General features: G+C 40.4%; 1 pseudogene; it reads left to right on the top strand.

Annotated features, from left to right (window-relative positions):
* Positions 1 to 10,162: 10,162 nt before the first annotated feature.
* Positions 10,163 to 17,664, top strand: part of LOC121697194 — a 21,739-nt pseudogene continuing 14,237 nt past the window's right edge.

Raw genomic sequence — 17,664 nt, 5'->3', positions numbered from 1 at the left:
GCACAAAGTTATTGCTTCAGAGGAACAGTCTGTTCTCTCTGACACGGTTGACTCTTGTTTCTCTCTGTTATTTTTGCTCTCGAAAGGTTTCTGTCCCTCAAAACTTCCCTTCCATCTTCTCAATTTTCATCTCTGTCTCTCCCTCTTTCCCTCTCTCTCTCTCTGTCGTTGTTTGAATTGCTTTAAAATGATCGCACAGAGACAACATAAACTCTCCATTGGGGTAACTGTTTTCTGTTCAGATGTGTTTTCTATGCTGTCTTAATATTTTGTGTCCAATCTCTATACGCAGATACACACTCTCTCGCGCGCATACAAATACACACACTGAGCTTTTGGTGCATAGAGAGGAACATGGCATACCCCTAAATTGTCCCAGTATTTACATTTTGAGAAAGTGAGTGTGTGTGTGTGTGTGTGTATGTGTGTGTGTGTGTATGTGGAGTGGGGGAGTCAGGGACGGATCATGGTGTGTACGGATCAAGTGTGCACAAGCACAGGGGCCCTGAGCCAATGAGGGCCCTCGGATAAAAAAAAAATGCCATGAATTTAGGATAGATTATGCCTAGGCTAGATTATGCGGTGCTTCTGTCTATAAATTTGCAGCACAACTGAATGGTGTTATGGAACCGTGGACCGAAAGAAAAATAAACTAAATGTTTTCCTGATCAAGAAATACTTTTGAATAATTTATAAAATATAGAGGCATAACATTAGGTGAAAGTGGTGAGTGCTCATTCAATGTGTATGCCTGTTTGCGAAAGTGAAACTGACAAACTGAACCACTCATGGGTATGTGAATGAAGTGGATTCCTGTTCATGAAAACAGCATTGCGATTGCATAGCCTAATAAAATGTGACTTGTTGTAGGCCTAACAGTAGCTTATATCTTACCAAATAGTGATGACAGATAGGCCTACAGTTACTTCACTCGTCTCGCTGGAGTGAGCGCATAATGTGGGCTGTTGCGCAAGAAATTAATTAAGGAAATGATCTGCATCTCCATTTACCAAATGCGATAGTTTTGCTAACATCTTCAATGTTAACGTGAAATATGTCTCCATGCAAGGTAGTGTCAAGCAGCAGTGAAGTGAAAACCTTATAATGCATGTAGCCAATGTTCACGTCACCTGAGTCAGACAGAAAACGGGCCCTGCTTGCTCTGTTAAAGTTTGTACACCCCTTCCAAACTGCGTTAAAAGGGTGTATTTAACAGCCAGAATTTTGAACATTTCCCGGGGGAGACACCCCCCAACCCCCGTAATATCATCAGCATCACCTGTCACAAATACTATCAATGTCCCTGCTATCGGCCCGTCAGAAATATGTCAACTGTTTTCCATTTAGGAAAATAGCCGGCCATGTGTAAACATACCCACAGACGGACTTAAAGGCTTTCATGCAGATCCGACCCAAAGGAAATTGTCACCTGTGTACAGACCGATCCATAAGCTTTAAAGTTCACACATCCACCCAACCCCCACTTTCCCTCTTTTGTAGTGTTTGAATAGTTTGAGGTATGGCCATGTCCATCCAAGAATCATCAGATGTGTGAAGAGTGCTCATACATATGGAACTCCCTCCCACATCTGATTTGCATTCCAATAGCCCTTGCAGCTGATTGGTCAGATGTGATTCCAGGAAGCTAATGGGGCAGGCAAAGGGGATATATTGAGAACACAACGGACTGGGGTCTCAATTCTGAAGTCACATTTTAAGAGAGACTCTGGGATCCAGGAAATATACTTTATTTCTGTAAATCAACAACAGTACACATATACTGTAATACTTTGGCACAGGTGCACTTTTATCATTTTATTGAAGGGCTATTTGATGTGATTTAACTCTAAAGAAACTGAAGGCTGAAATGTCAGGACTTAATGGATCATCTGCCAGGATCAAGGCAGTGAAGAAGGAGAATGAACAAGAGGAATTTGATGATTTTTTACAGCAGTTTTTGTTTACAACGCAGAAAGAAGAGCCTGGACTGGATCATGACTGTAAGGCTGAAACAATCATGTCACCACCTGCAGATATTAAAAAGGAAGGCATATCTGATTTAACAGAATACGACCACATATGTTCTTTTCCAAGAGGAAATAATATTGCAGGAGACATTCAAATAATCTACGCTAATAAAATAGTGCACAGGGAGGAAAAAGGAAACCAAGTCTGTTGCCAGGAGACTTCATACCAGAAATTACACCAGGAGTTGGACACCAGGGAGGAACAACATGCACCCCAGTGTTTGGAAATATCAGCTAGTCTTCCTACTCTTGCAAATCAGTGTACTATATGCCAGAAAAGTTTCAGGAAACGCTCAGAGCTCACTGCCCATCAGAAGACACATTCTGGAGACAAACTACATCAATGTTCTCAGTGTGGAAAAGCCTTTACACGTAAGTTTAATCTCAACGCACATCAGAGGATCCATACTGGAGAAAAGCCATATCAGTGTACTACATGTGGAAAGAGTTTCAGGACGGGTTCAGAACTCACTGTACATCAGGTCACACATACTGGAGAAAGGCTATATCCATGTTCACAGTGTGGAAAGGCCTTTAAACATAAGTTTAGCCTGAAGGAACATCAGAGGATCCATACTGGTGAAAAGCCACATCAGTGTTCTCAGTGTAAAAAATACTTTGCTAGAATGTTTGATCTCAAGTCACATCAAATGATCCATACTGGAGAGAAACCACATCAGTGTACTACATGTGGAAAGAGTTTCAGGACGGGTTCAGAACTCACTGTACATCAGGTCACACATACTGGAGAAAGGCCACATAAGTGTACTCAGTGTGGAAAGGCCTTTAAACATAAGTCTAGCCTGAAGGAACATCAGAAGATCCATTCTGGAGAAAAAACACATCAGTGTTCTACACCAGAGGCACCAGAGGATCCATACTTCAGCACCACCAACGTACCAGTTTTCTTAATGTGAAAAGACTTTCACACAACTGGCTCAATTGCATAGACATCAGCATCTTCTGGTGAACTGAATGACAATTTGATGTGATTTTTCTCCATATCAATGTCAGCCTGGAATAGGAATCATTCTGTTTATTTATTTCTTTGTGAGGTGTTTAATGGCATGTGTGCACGTGTGTGTGTTTGTGTGTACTGTGCTAAGATACACTAGATAGTCCATTCTGAAAATAAAAAATAAACATATATGGGATAATTTGTATGTTTCTCATTGAATGTTTAGTATACCTTATATACATGTTCTGAAATCTAATTGTCATCTCCCTACTCTGACCCTTGTGTTTTCTGAAACTCCTATTTTGGAATGTTTAGTTAAATTAACCCCTGTGTCACCGAACTGTGGGTATCCCTCAGGATGGGGGGTCGTAAACATTACTTTTCTCTGTTAAAATACCAGATGGTTAAGTGATCACTGGAGGGTGACAACTTGTGATTTTCCATGGGTGTGGGGTAAGGGTATAAGAGTTGGCTTCACCCACAGATGTGGGGGCTTATTACTTTGACATTTCATGTGGGTAACATGCTCCCGGCGTCATGAATAAAGCTGCAGTCTCACACCAGTTGTCTTGGATTAATTTTGACCACACATATTACACTGTATGATGATGGTCTCATCTCAAGGCACAGCAGAGGTTCCATTGTGTGGGAAAGTCTTTGACATTTTTATCCAGCGTGGAAAGGCTTTCACTAAACTTGCTCATGTAGAAACACCAGAAATTCCATACTGGACAGAAGCCGTAGTCTCAGAACTCAGAATCAGAATCAAGCAGATCAAATATAAAGGTGTTTGTGTGATAGTCTTGATTCCAAGTTATAAAATTAAAAGACATTTGCAGGGTTCTTTAGACAACTATAACAAATTGCTTTCTAAACAAAGGTATATAATGTTAGCTGGTTGTGTGATGCTACTTGTTGAACATGAATTTATATTTTTTCTTTTGAAAAGTTCAACTCATCTTTTGTCTTTGTAGATGATGCTGAAGCCATTAAAACAATTAGTCTTGGCAGATAACCAACTGCATTTGAGGAACCTGATGTACAGTACATACAGGCTCATAAAATTAACATCCATGTTATAGCCTGCAATAAAGTGTGTGATAGGCTACTTCATAATCAGTAGTGGTCGTGAGCTTTGGAGATTTGATTTGACCATTAGTGTGCCTTAGCCCCACAAAAAGTTGAGAACCTCTGGCTTAGACTGTCCAAACAATGAACAAGATTTAGCATGTTTAAATGGACTTTACAATGACCAACATAAGAGTTTAAAATTACACTAAAAATACCCTAGGGGTTAAATCATATTTAATTGCAAATAAATCGGCTAAACTGTAAATACAGACAAAAATATACAGTATGAAATGTTTTCAGTTAGAATGGAGGATTTGGTTGGACAACCAACCCAATCCCTGCTAATCTTTAAATTCACACCTCCACTAAATTCTCCTAAACAATTATCCTGCTAAATGAAACTTTACATTCAAAATAATGTTATGTCTCCTCAAAATGGTCAAATGACACACACACCATCATATGAATAGACATTTATAAGAACCAGTTTAACACTGACATGCTCAATGTCTTTGTGTGTGTGTGTCTTCATCTTTGTTCAGTGTATAGTACAGTATATACTCTTTTGATCCTGTGAGAGAAATGTGATCTCTGCATTTACTACAGACAGTACATACAACACTGTGTTGTAAAATATTTGAGAATATTGTTTGTATACTCAGAACACACAAATACACTGTAACAAATATATTTTATTTTTTCCCAGAAAACAATGTACACAGTGCGCATCCCAACGAACATAAAGTTGCACATACAGTGGTCTACATACAAAACAACAGAAGAATTTACTGTATACAGTTAGAGTAAAAAAAACAAAACTATCCTGCATCCTCTCTTCTGTTTCGGTCTGGCCACAGCACCTTATCCACATCACAAGCATTATGCTAAAGCTCTGATTGCTAATTGTAAAACTGTATGACAGGTGTTTGCCCATGTGATGAGTCAGTGTGCATAGCAGGGCAATTAACTTTAGAATTTGAATGGCAGTGTGTTCCTTGTGAAAACAAGAGGTTTTCTTCATGAAAATTGTGCCAAATGCAGAGAATTGTGTGTAGTGTTATGAAAAAAGTGTGTTTTAGAACTGCAATTTGAGTGTAAAGCAGGAATTGCGCTTGTATTTTACCAGAATTGGTCCAGGGGGTTGGTGCATGGGTTACATGTTGTGGTCACTGTGTCCCAAGTACCAGTTTTTGTGTGTAAACAATTGAGAAAAACTGTAAACCCACCACATTAAACCATCAACCCAGAGAATTGCTAGGGTCACCCTACATTCTTTGTGGCATGTTGTGTGTTGCATTACATTGCCATGTGCCATAGATGTGTTGTAGACATAGATGAGGAAATATTACAGGACTTTAGAAGGCGTGATGCTGAATTGCATGTGCCGATGCCATTGAACCCAAATGCTCTAGCAGCAGCACGGGAGAAGAGGGATCAGTTGGCAGAAGAGCTGACACATCTGTAGCCTGGTAAGCTACCTAATAGTATTATTATGACCGCCGCAAGCTATCGAAGCGGTCATATAGGGATTGTCAAAGTTTTTTGTTTTTTTTTCCCGTCATCTACTTCCTGAATTTTTGGTCAACGATACCCGGGACACCGAACCACCGGGGCACATGAAATTTGGTGGGTATGTAGCCCCACTAGACTTTTACGTAAAAATTTCATTTTTCCTAAATAATAACTACCTGAACCGTGGCACTGAGGATGAAGAATCTTTTATGGTATGTTGGTCTCAAGGGCCCACATCAATCTGGCCCATAATCACTCATTTGTGATTTGCACCCCCACCCCCCGGTAAAAAATGAAAATGCAATATCATTCTGCTTTAATCGCCCCTATCTTCAGTTAAGATGTTCAGAACTGCACCAAATGTTATGTGTATGATTGACCTGGCATTCTCTGGGGGTATGCCAAGTTTCGTAGAATTTCATCCATGGGGGGTCTAAAAAAAATTAGGTTATGTGTACATCTAGTGACTGTACACTCATTGGCCTGTAGATGGCGGTGCACACATATACACATGCACACACACACAGGCACCCACATACTATCGGTATTAGAACGGCCAATACATAATTACAAATTCTGTAGGATTAAAAGAAAGCCAAAATAAATATTCATCATCATCATCATGGCTGCATTTCCAGTATTGGCGATAAATAGTCGTTTGTCCACTAGATGGCGCATCGTTGCAGTGAGACGTAATTTTGTTGGAAGTTAAAAATGGGTTGGAAAAACAACGGACGCTTCCTAAAAGGATTGTAGTTTACCGCAGAGAACGTCTAATAAGGATAGGATGATGTTCACATGAAATGTAATTCCGATTTCTTCTTGAAGTCGAAATAAATCTGAGGATGCTTGGTTTTTACTGCAGGTACGTTAATCTTATAATATCAATAAGGACCTGGGTAATGTTAGCGTTGGTTGATTGACTGCATTTGTAGAAAACTATAAATGCGGTTATACCAAGCAAATTGATATAGCAGCACTGTAATTGTATCTTTCGACTGTCATTTGTTGCACGTGCTACAAAAATCATTCTATGCAATGGAAGATTTACCAACGTTACACCGGTCTGATACAGTTTTGCCTATACATGCGTGAGACTGAGACGCCTGTTTATTTTGTTTTAAGTGCGTGCAGGGTGTGAGTGGGGAATCGATGTGCTTTGATTCCAGCTTGGTAGTTGTAGTCTGTGAAATTAAAAAGCTTGTGTGTGTGAAGTATCCAAACAATGACACCTTCATTAAATTATGGCTGCTTTAGCAACACACCTTAAGCTACTGTGTAGTGGGTCCCATTTAGAAGTGGCTACTTCATTCGCGCTTTCCTTAACTCATGGAGCTGTGTGAATGTTATTACAACTTTTCGCCACGATATGGCAGTTTAAGTCCGCTTGATACTGTAAGGCATAAACCATTGGTTTCCAAAGGAGATTTTACTTGTGTCGCCAGCATAGCCTATTGACAATTTATGTTGTAAATAGGCCTACCTTATAAGCCTACCTGTAGCTTAGGGAAGCTAACAGCTTTCTATTAGGATCTAGTTTGTTAGTTACAGTTTTGTTATAACTCCCTGATGCATTTTTGCATTTAGAATAGCCAGAGCGTGGATATCTCAATTGGACAATTAAACAATATCGGGTGCCTATGGACTAGGTGAACCCAGCCTGCCCGCTATTTATTTTTTGATTTCTTAAAAGATTGAGCTTGGTCTGGTGAAAGCCAGACTAGCCATGGACCTCAGTTACACAATGCAAGGGAACATGAATCAGCCTATATTTGCACGAACAATAACGGACAACAGCTCTTCAACTTTGGCCCGTTAAAATGTGTATGAACAGTCTAGCGACGCATTTCATCAAGCCCCTTTTGGACATGTCAGTTATTTGAACCACTGGTTAGATGTAAAAAAGCATTTTGTTTCAGACTACTGTTACTTAATTTGTGCATTAACAATAACGTTTCAGACTACTGTTACTTAATTTGTGAATTGACAATAAAGTATTACATGAACTAAAGATGATCTTATGTAGAAGAAGAAACAAGAAACATTCACAAAAAATCCATCCATCCAAAAATGACCTTTGTTTTTGATAGCTGTTGAAAACGGCATGGAACTGACAGAGATGTTTTTGTTCATAAATAAACAAACAAACAAACATAAATAAATAAATAAATAACATTATGCTGATACCTTTTGCTTTTCCAAAATCAATGGATCCACTTTCATCAATCCAGTTGCAATGGATGAAATGTGATGAACTGCCCTACTTGTGATTGTTTAGAGATTTTAAAGGTTTTCATAACAATGCTACATCTTCTTTGGCTATTCTACAATCTATTCACCTTTTCAGCAACAGTAGGCTACTTTCTGTGCAGCCGCACACACACACTCAGGCATGCCAAACAAGCATACACAAAAGTTTCAAGAGTGGGGGATGGAGTAAAAGATGGAGACAAATTGAAGTGTGATTTATTTTTGCGGAACGGATGTACAGGACTGAGCGGCGGTCATATTTTGTACCGCTATGCGGTACATCTAGTTTATTTTCATTCCCCGCAACCTCCTCCCACGCCTGCTTCACCTCGGGGAGCTTTGGTGGCGTTCTTGTGTCCTAGAAAATGGTGTGCTCGCGGGCCTTAACCTCACACACGAGCATGTCGGTTTCCTCGAGGCCAAACCGCTCCTGTCGCCCTGCCAATTGTGCCATTATAATAGCAATTTGCCATTGATCAAGCACCTGGCTTTTAAAGGAAATGGCAGACGAGGGTCTGATTGGTTTATTGCATGTCACGCCCAAAACACACCTCTGGTTAATTAAAAGGATTAGTACCACCTTCTTGAACAATAGACCTCTGAAGTTCACCTACAAAAAAGAACCAAAGCTGCCACCCTTGCCCATATAAGGAGATCCGGGTGTTAATTGAAGCTAACTACCTATGGCAAGTGTAGAATTCTGGGGTATTCTTACTGTATTCTGATGTGTTCATATGTTACATCTGTGTGTAGTATACAACAGGGAGAAGTCCATATTATTGTACATAACTATGCCTTAGGCCTGTGTACCAGCAGGAAGGTCATACAGGCCGATGTTTAGGAACATCCGAGGAACATCGGTGATAACATGGGCCGAGGGAGACAGCATGTCTGCCTATTCGGGCTAGTATCTCCATCTGGCCAGGGCCGGGTTGTGTACACTGGTTGGCACCTGCCACGTTGGCATGATTGATGTTTGTATGTTTTAGTATAACAGGCTTTGTCTTAGGTTTTGACACGGAGACGGATCGAGGAAGCAACCCGAGCAGCATCTTCTGTCGGAAGGCTCAGCAGCCGCTTCTAATAACAACCACAACTGTTAGACTCTGCACAGTTTTACTGTTTGAGACTTAGCCTGTGTTCTGTTATTCATTGTTGTACCATCTACAATAAATCATCATCTAATCGCCGATCCTGATCCCGTCGTCAAGCTTTATTGACCATCTTCAATACAGACATTAGAACTAAAACACAACGCAACAACCAGAGAATCCAACACAAGATTGCATTGCAAGTTAGCTCTGGGGTAGCAAAAATCAAAGTGTGCCGCCATCACTAACCGGAGATCACAGTATCCATTCAAAAGTGTGTTCAGGAAAACATCTGCATTTCAGACTTTTTCATCCCCGCGAGAGTTTAACAGGTGCGATAATTCAAAATCCTCATGTTATTTTCCCATAGGAAAAATTGGCAGATACCGGATATCAAAGATGGCAGTTTGTTGTAGGCAAACTTCAGAGGTCTATGCGCTGGATGGAATCAACATGAATGGACTGGCCACGCGGGTGACCCATGTGCTTTAGATTACTAAAATTAGGGGCCTAAGTGATTCAATGTTTTTTTTCATCTCCCCACCAACATTAAGCCAGAAGCTTTCCATTACATTACATTACATTACATTACATTACATTACATTTGGCTGACGCTTTTTAACCAAAGCGACTAACAACATGGTAAACAGTAAGTTTTTAGAACAATTCTCACAATTTTAGGACAGTTTAAAAAAAACATTAGAGTACAGTAAGAATAAGTGTATCAGTGAGTGCTGTTTTTAACAGTTACTTGTCAGTTTAAAACGGCTGGTGAGTGCTAGGATCAGTAAGACTTGTTGTAAGTGTTGCTATGGGAGTAGATGTTCTCTAAAGAGCTGGGTCTTCAGGAGTTTTTTGAAAGTGGAGAAGGATGTCCCTGCCCTTGTAGGAACTGGCAGTGTGTTCCACCAACGAGGAACAACAGATGAGAAAAGTATGAATCTGTTTCCATCCACTATTGTTATTCCTCTGGCATTACATTTCTAGTTTCATCTTGCAAACTTGTATAATTCAGTTGACTCAACTGAATTATTTAATTATCTGCATCAGGGCAAGAATCCCAAAGTTCATCGACGGATCTAAAGGTTTTCATGGAGATCTGATCCATAAGCTTTAAAGCTTCACACATCCACCCCACCCCCACTTTCCTTTGAAGAGTTTGAATAGTTTGAGGTACAATCAATGTTCTCAGTGTGAAAAGGCCTTTAAACGTAAGTTTAATCTCAAGGCACATCAGAAGATCCTTCATTAAAATGTATGGTCTCAAGGTACATCAGAGGATACATACTGGAGAAAAACCATATCTATGTACTACATGTGGAAAGCATATCAGGACGAGCTCAGATCTCACGAAACATCAGGTCACACATACTGGAGAAAGGCTATATCCATGTTCACAGTGTGGAAAGGCCTTTACCCATCTGCATACGCTCAAGAGACACCAGAGGACCCATACTTGAAAAGACTTTCACACAACTGGCTCAATTGCATAGACATCAGCATCTTCAGGAGAACTGAATGATAATTTGATGTGATTTTTCTCCACATCAATGTCAGCCTGGAATAGCAATTATTCTGTTTACTTATTTCTTTGAGGTGTTGATGTGTGTGTGTGTGTGTGTGTGTGGGTGTGTGGGCTACTGTGCTAAGATACACTAGATAGTCCGTTCTGAAAAAAAAAAAACAGATCACACAGTTCTCGCTGTGTAACAAAGCCGTCATGCACAGGTCTCATCTCAAGGCACAGCAGCGGGTCCATTTTGTGGGAAAGTCTTGGAAATTTGCTCATGTAGAAACACCAGAAAATCCATACTGGACAGAATAAGCTGTAGTCTCAGAACTCAGAATCCAGCAGATATAAAAGTGTTGGTGTGTGATAAAGTCTTCATTCCAAGATCTAAAATGAAAAGATATTTGCAGGGTGGTTTAGACAACTATAACGAGTTGCTCTCTAAACAAAGTTATATAATGTTAGCTGATTGTGTGATGTTACTGGTTGAACATAAATTTATAGTTGAGTATGCTTTTCTTTTGAAAAGTTCAACTCATCTTTTGTATATCTTTAAAATTCACACCTCCATCCACCCCCACCCCCTCCTGCTCTCCTTTGTTTCTCAGTTTAGCCATGTATGACCATGGCCACCAGAGAACCATCAGACGTGTGAAGAGTGCTCATACATATGGAGTTCCCACCCATAATCCTTTGTCATTAAGATTTGCATTATAGTATCTTCAGATGATCTGTTAGGTTTGAATCCAGAATGCTAAAGACTAAATAATCTCCACCAAGAGTGCTGCAGTTCACTGGGGGCCAGATGTACGTACATTTGCGAGCGTAGCGTTTTCAGCGTCATGGACAAACCGCAGATTGCGAACGCAATCTTCCAGTGAGGCGACTGAAGTATACAGTATTTTGTGTGCTATTTAGCGAAGAGGCCGTATTTCTCAAATTATTATTTACTGTGTAGAGTCAGAAACCTCTATGAGATATCTCGTTATAGAGTTCAAGATTTGTGGTTGTACATATTTGGACTAAACTAATTAAACGTAAATGTATGTTTTTTTAGCCTAAAACTACCATTACATACTTACCATTACCATTGAGAGCATATTCACGAACCGCATCTCTTTATGGTGGGGTAATCGCAATGCTGCCGATCGCAAAGCACTACAAAGAGTAGTGAAATCTACCCAAAAGACTATAGACTCCCAGCTCCCCTCCATCCACAACACATATCATGAACACTGTACTCACGTTACAGAAGGAGAAGCACAAAGTTATAGCTTCAGAGGAACAGTGTGTTCTCTCTGACACGGTTGACTCTTGTTTCTCTCTGTTATTTTTGCTCTCCAAAGGTTTCTGTCCCTCCAAACTTCCTTTTCATCTTCTCAATTTTGATCTCTGTCTCTCCCTCTTTCCCTCTTTCCCTCTTTCCCTCTCTCTCTCTCTCTCTCTCTCTCTCCCTCTTTCCCTCTCTCTCTCTCTCTCTCTGTGCGATCATTTTCAAGCAATTCAAACAACGACAGAGACAACATAAACTCTCCATTGGGGTAACTCTGTTTTCTGTTCAGATGTGTTTTCTATGCTGTCTTTATATTTTGTGTCCAATCTGTATACACAGATACACACTCTCTCGCGCGCATACAAATACACACACTGAGCTTTTGGTGCATAGAGAGGAACATGACATACCCCTAAATTGTACCAATATTTACATTTTGAGAAAGTGTGTGTGTCTGTGTGTGTGTGTGTGTGTGTGTGTGTGTGTGTGTGTGTGTGTGTGTGTGTGTGCGCGTGCGCGTGCGCTCGCGCGTGTGTGCATGTGGAGTGGGAGAATCAGGGACGGATCATGGCTTGTGCCAAGTGTGCACGTGCACAGGGGCCCTGAGCCAATGGGGGGCCTCGGATTTAAAAAAAAAATGCCATGAATTTAGGATAGATTATGCTAGATTATGGTGCTTCTGTCTGTTAATTTGCGACACAACTGAATGATGTTATGGAACCGTGGACCGAAAGAAAAATAAACTAAATGTTTTCCTGATCAAGAAATACTTAATTTATAAAATATAGAGGCATAACATTAGGTGGAAGTGGTGAGTGCTCATTCAATGTGTATGCCTGTTTGCGAAAGTGAAACTGACAAACTGAACCACTCATGGGCATGTGAATGAAGTGGATTCCTGTTCATGAAAACAGCATAGCGATTGGCTAGCCTAATAAATTGCGACATGTTGTAGGCCTAACAGTAGCTTATATCGTAGCAAATAGCAATGACAGATAGGCCTACAATTACCTCACTCGTTTCGCTGGAGTGAGCGCATAATGTGGGCTGATGCACAAGAAATTAATGAGAACTCCCGTAATACCATCAGGACCACCTCTCACAAATACTATCAATGTCCCTGCTACCGGTCCGTCAGAAATATGACAACTGTTGTCCGGTTCGTTTAATGAAAAAGGTTGGGAACCCCTGCTGTAGACTGTTTTCACAGCAAAGGGAGATTACAGCCTAATAATAAAAACAGCTGCTGGAATTCATTTCTGTGTGGGCCTGAGTTCTAATATAGGACATAATGTACTACATTTTCATTGTATGAAGTTGTGCACCAGCCTGCACAGCGACAGCAAAGAGAGACGCACTGGCTGCATGCGCAAACGCGTGTCATGGGCAGGGGGGGGGGGGCTTTTTTGATATTGTGCACGGGGGGCAATATATGTTTAATCCGTCCCTGCCCACAGTCAGATACCGTATGTTCACTTCAGACCACGTTTACAGGTACATTTTTTTGAAAAACTAAGATATTTCCCTTCGTTTGTTCCCTTCATTTACACTCACACAGAATTTGCCTCTGACAACGAAACCTAACCCAACCCCCACTTTCCCTCCTTTGTAGTGTTTGAATAGTTTGAGGTATGGCCATGTCCATCCAAGAATCATCAGATGTGTGAAGAGTGCTCATACATATGGAATTCCCTCCCATATCTGATTTGCATTCCAATAGCCCTTGCAGCTGATTGGTTAGGTTTGAATCCAGGAAGCTAATGGGGCAGGCAAAGGGGATATATTGAGAACACAACAGACTGGGGTCTCAATACTGAAGTCACATTTTAAGAGAGACTCTGGGATCCAGGAAATATACTTTATTTCTGTAAATCAACAACAGTACACATATACTGTAATACTTTGGCACAGGTGCACTTTTATCATTTTATTGAAGGGCTATTTGATGTGATTTAACTCTAAAGAAACTGAAGGCTGAAATGTCAGGACTTAATGGATCATCTGCCAGGATCAAGGCAGTGAAGAAGGAGAATGAACAAGAGGAATTTGATGATTTTTTACAGCAGTTTTTGTTTACAACGCCGAAAGAAGAGCCTGGACTGGATCATGGCTGTAAGGCTGAAACGATCATGTCACCACCTGCGGATATTAAAAAGGAAGACAAATCTGATTTAACAGAATACGATCACATATGTTCTTTTCCAAGAGGTATGTTTCACATGTTTCACCGTTTGTATTCTGATAAAACTATATGTGAATATATTATTAAAAACACCTTTTTTTTCTAATATTGCAGGAGACATGCAAATGATCCAAGCTATTAAAATAGTGCACAGGGATGAAAAAGGACACCGAGTCTGTTGCCAAAAGACTTCCAATCAGAAATTACACCAGGAGTTGGACACCAGGGAGGAACAACATGCACCCCAGTATTTGGAAATATCCGCTGGTCTTCCTACTCTTGCAAATCAGTGTACTATATGCCAGAAAAGTTTCAGGAAACGCTCAGAGCTCACTGCCCATCAGAAGACACATTCTGGAGACAAACTACATCAATGTTCTCAGTGTGGAAAAGCCTTTACACGTAAGTATAATCTCAAAGCACATCAGAGGATCCATACTGGAGAAAAGCCATATCAGTGTACCACATGTGGAAAGAGTTTCAGGAAGGGTTCAGATCTCACTGTACATCAGGTCACACATACTGGAGAAAGGCCACATAAGTGTATTCAGTGTGGAAAGGCCTTTAAACATAAGACTCACCTGAAGGATCATCAGAGGATCCATTCTGGAGAGAAGCCATATCAGTGTCCTCAGTGTGGAAAAGCTTTTAGTCAGAGGTGTCACCTTAAAGAACATGAGAGGATCCACACTGGAGAAAAGCCACATCAGTGTCCTCAGTGTAAAAAATACTTTGCTAGAATGTTTGATCTCAAGTCACATCAGAGGATCCATACTGGAGAGAAACCACATCAGTGTACTACATGTGGAAAGCGTTTCAGGACGGGTTCAGAACTCACTGTACATCAGGTCACACATATTGGAGAAAGGCCACATAAGTGTACTCAGTGTGGAAAGGCCTTTAAACATAAGTCTAGCCTGAAGGAACATCAGAAGATCCATTCTTGAGAAAAAACACATCAGTGTTCTACACCAGAGGCACCAGAGGCACCACTTGAAAAAAATGTACCAGTTTTCTTAATTTGAAAATACTTTCACACAACTGGCTCAATTGCATAGGCATCAGCATCTTCTGGAGCAGTGTTTTTTAACCTTTTTTGTGCCACGGCACACTTTTGACACTTAAAATGTCCCACGGCACACTAACATCCTGTGTGAAGAAAAAATAAACATACCATAGCCTAAAATTTCAAATAATACACAGATATAGCCTTATTATGGCTTCTATGCTAGACCTGCTCAATAAAACAAGCGCCTCTGTTTCATTTGTAGGTGACTATATCTAATTTAATTGTTGTTATGAACTGGATATGTGATGATTCTGTGAATACTGGATATGGGGCCCCCGTTGTACAATGCCTGCATACCACAAATAGTGCAATCATACAATCAATGAGAGCATGTGGTTATAAATTCTTTGATGCAACAGTTGCTTTTCTGGACCAGTGAGTGACATTTGGGAAATTTTCTGCGGCACACCTGATGATCTCTCACGGCACACTAGTGTGCCCCAGCACAGTGGTTGAAAAACACTGTTCTGGAGAACTGAATGACAATTTGATGTGATTTTTCTCCACATCAATGTCAGCCTGGAAAAGCAATTATTCTGTTTATTTCTTTGTGAGGTGTTTAATGGCATGTGTGCCTGTGTGTGTGTACTGTGCTAAGATATACTAGATAGTCCGTTCTGAAAAAAAAAAATATTACACTGTATGATGATGGTCTCATCTCAAGGCACAGCAGAGGATCCATTGTGTGGGAAAGTCTTTGACATTTTTATCCAGCGTGGAAAGGCTTTCACTCAACTTGCTCATGTAGAAACACCAGAAATTCCATACTGGACAGAAGCCGTAGTCTCAGAACTCAGAATCAGAATCAAGCAGATCAAATATAAAGGTGTTTGTGTGTGATAGTCTTGATTCCTTCTAAAAGTTCTAAAATTAAAAGACATTTGCAGGGTTCTTTAGACAACTATAACAAATTGCTTTCTAAACAAAGGTATATAATGTTAGCTGGTTGTGTGATGCTACTCGTTGAACGTGAATTTATATTTTTTCTTTTGAAAAGTTCAACTCATCTTTTGTCTTTGTAGATGATGCTGAAGCCATTAAAACAATTAGTCTTGGCAGATAACCAACTGCATTTGAGGAACCTGATGTACAGTACATACAGGCTCATAAAATTAACATCCATGTTATAGCCTGCAATAAAGTGTGTGATAGGCTACTTCATAATCAGTAGTGGTCGTGAGCTTTGGAGATTTGATTTGACCATTAGTGTGCCTTAGCCCTAGCCTGGCGGGCTATCCTATATCATTGAAATGTATAGTCTGAAATCGAACCATTCACCTCGCTTAATCCAAGGGGCGGGCAGAGAATTGTCTTTCAAACTGCCTAGGCATGCAATAGGCCAGCGCTACGACCATATCCGTATCCGGTCGGCAAATACATCCTTCTTCGAAAGGAATGACTTAAGTGCATTGTGTTGCTCAACTTTCAAAGAAAAGCACAAGTCCAACGCCGATTCAAACAACCGCTCTTCGTTCGCCATAGCCACCTTCCTTGTTGTTCACCGTCGCAGGACTGTCGTTATCCTGTTAAGCCCGCCTTAAGACTCTAACAAAATAGAGCGCTGTGATTGGATGAGGTCCACGGCGTCAGCCAATAGAAATTCCTATGGTTTGATACTAGACGTACAGGCTGAGCAAATTAATTTGCCGCCGCCGCTAGGGTGCGTCTAGATTTCTAGGCTACCTTAGCCCCACAAAAACTTGAGAACCTCTGGCCTAGACTGTACAAACAATGAACAAGATTTAGCATGTTTAAATGGACTTTACAATGACCAACATAAGAGTTTAAAATTACACTAAAAATACCCTAGGGGTTAAATCATATTTAATTGCAAATACATCGGCTAAACTGTAAATACAGACAAAAATATACAGTATGAAATGTTTTCAGTTACAATGGAGGATTTGGTTGGACAACCATCCCAATCCCTGCTAATCTTTAAATTCACACCTCCCCCCCCCCCCCCCACACACACACACTCACACTCTCTCTCCCTTGCCTCTGCAGTTTGAGCCATATGAGCGGCATCAGACGTGTGAAGAGTGCTCATACATATGGAGTTCCCACCCATAATCCTTTGTCATTAAGATTTGCATTATAGCCTCTTCAGACGATCTGTTAGGTTTGAATCCAGAATGCTAAAGGCAAAAGAATCTCCAGTAAGAATCTATTTACTATAGACAGTACATACATAAGTGTGTTGTAAAATATTTGAGAATATGGTTTGTATGCTCAGAACACACAAATACACTGTAACAAATATATTTTATTTTCCCCAGAAAACAACGTACACAGTGCGCATCCCAACCAACATAAAGTTGCACATACAGTGGTCTACATACAAAACAACAGAAGAATTTACTGTATACAGTTACAGTAAAAAACAAAAAAAAACTATGCTGCATCCTCTCTTCTGTTTCGGTCTGGCCACAGCACCTCATCCACATCACAAGCATTATGCTAAAGCTCTGATTGCTAATTGTAAAACTGTATGACAGGTGTTTGCCCATGTGATGAGTCAGTGTGCATAGCAGGGCAATTAACTTTAGAATTTGAATGGCAGTGTGTTCCAAACAAGAGATTTTCTTCATGAAAATTGTGCCAAATGCAGAGAATTCCGTGTAGTGTTATGAAAAAAGTGTGTTTTAGAACTGCAATTTGAGTGTAAAGCAGGAATTGCACTTCTATTTGAGCAGAATTGGTCCAGGGGGTTGGTGCATG

The sequence above is a fragment of the Alosa sapidissima genome, chromosome 2 (assembly GCF_018492685.1).
Source record: "Alosa sapidissima isolate fAloSap1 chromosome 2, fAloSap1.pri, whole genome shotgun sequence".
In the NCBI taxonomy this organism is placed as follows: Eukaryota; Metazoa; Chordata; class Actinopteri; order Clupeiformes; family Clupeidae; genus Alosa; species Alosa sapidissima.
Note: the sequence above shows the minus strand (reverse complement) of the source record. Positions and strands in the feature narration are given on the sequence as shown.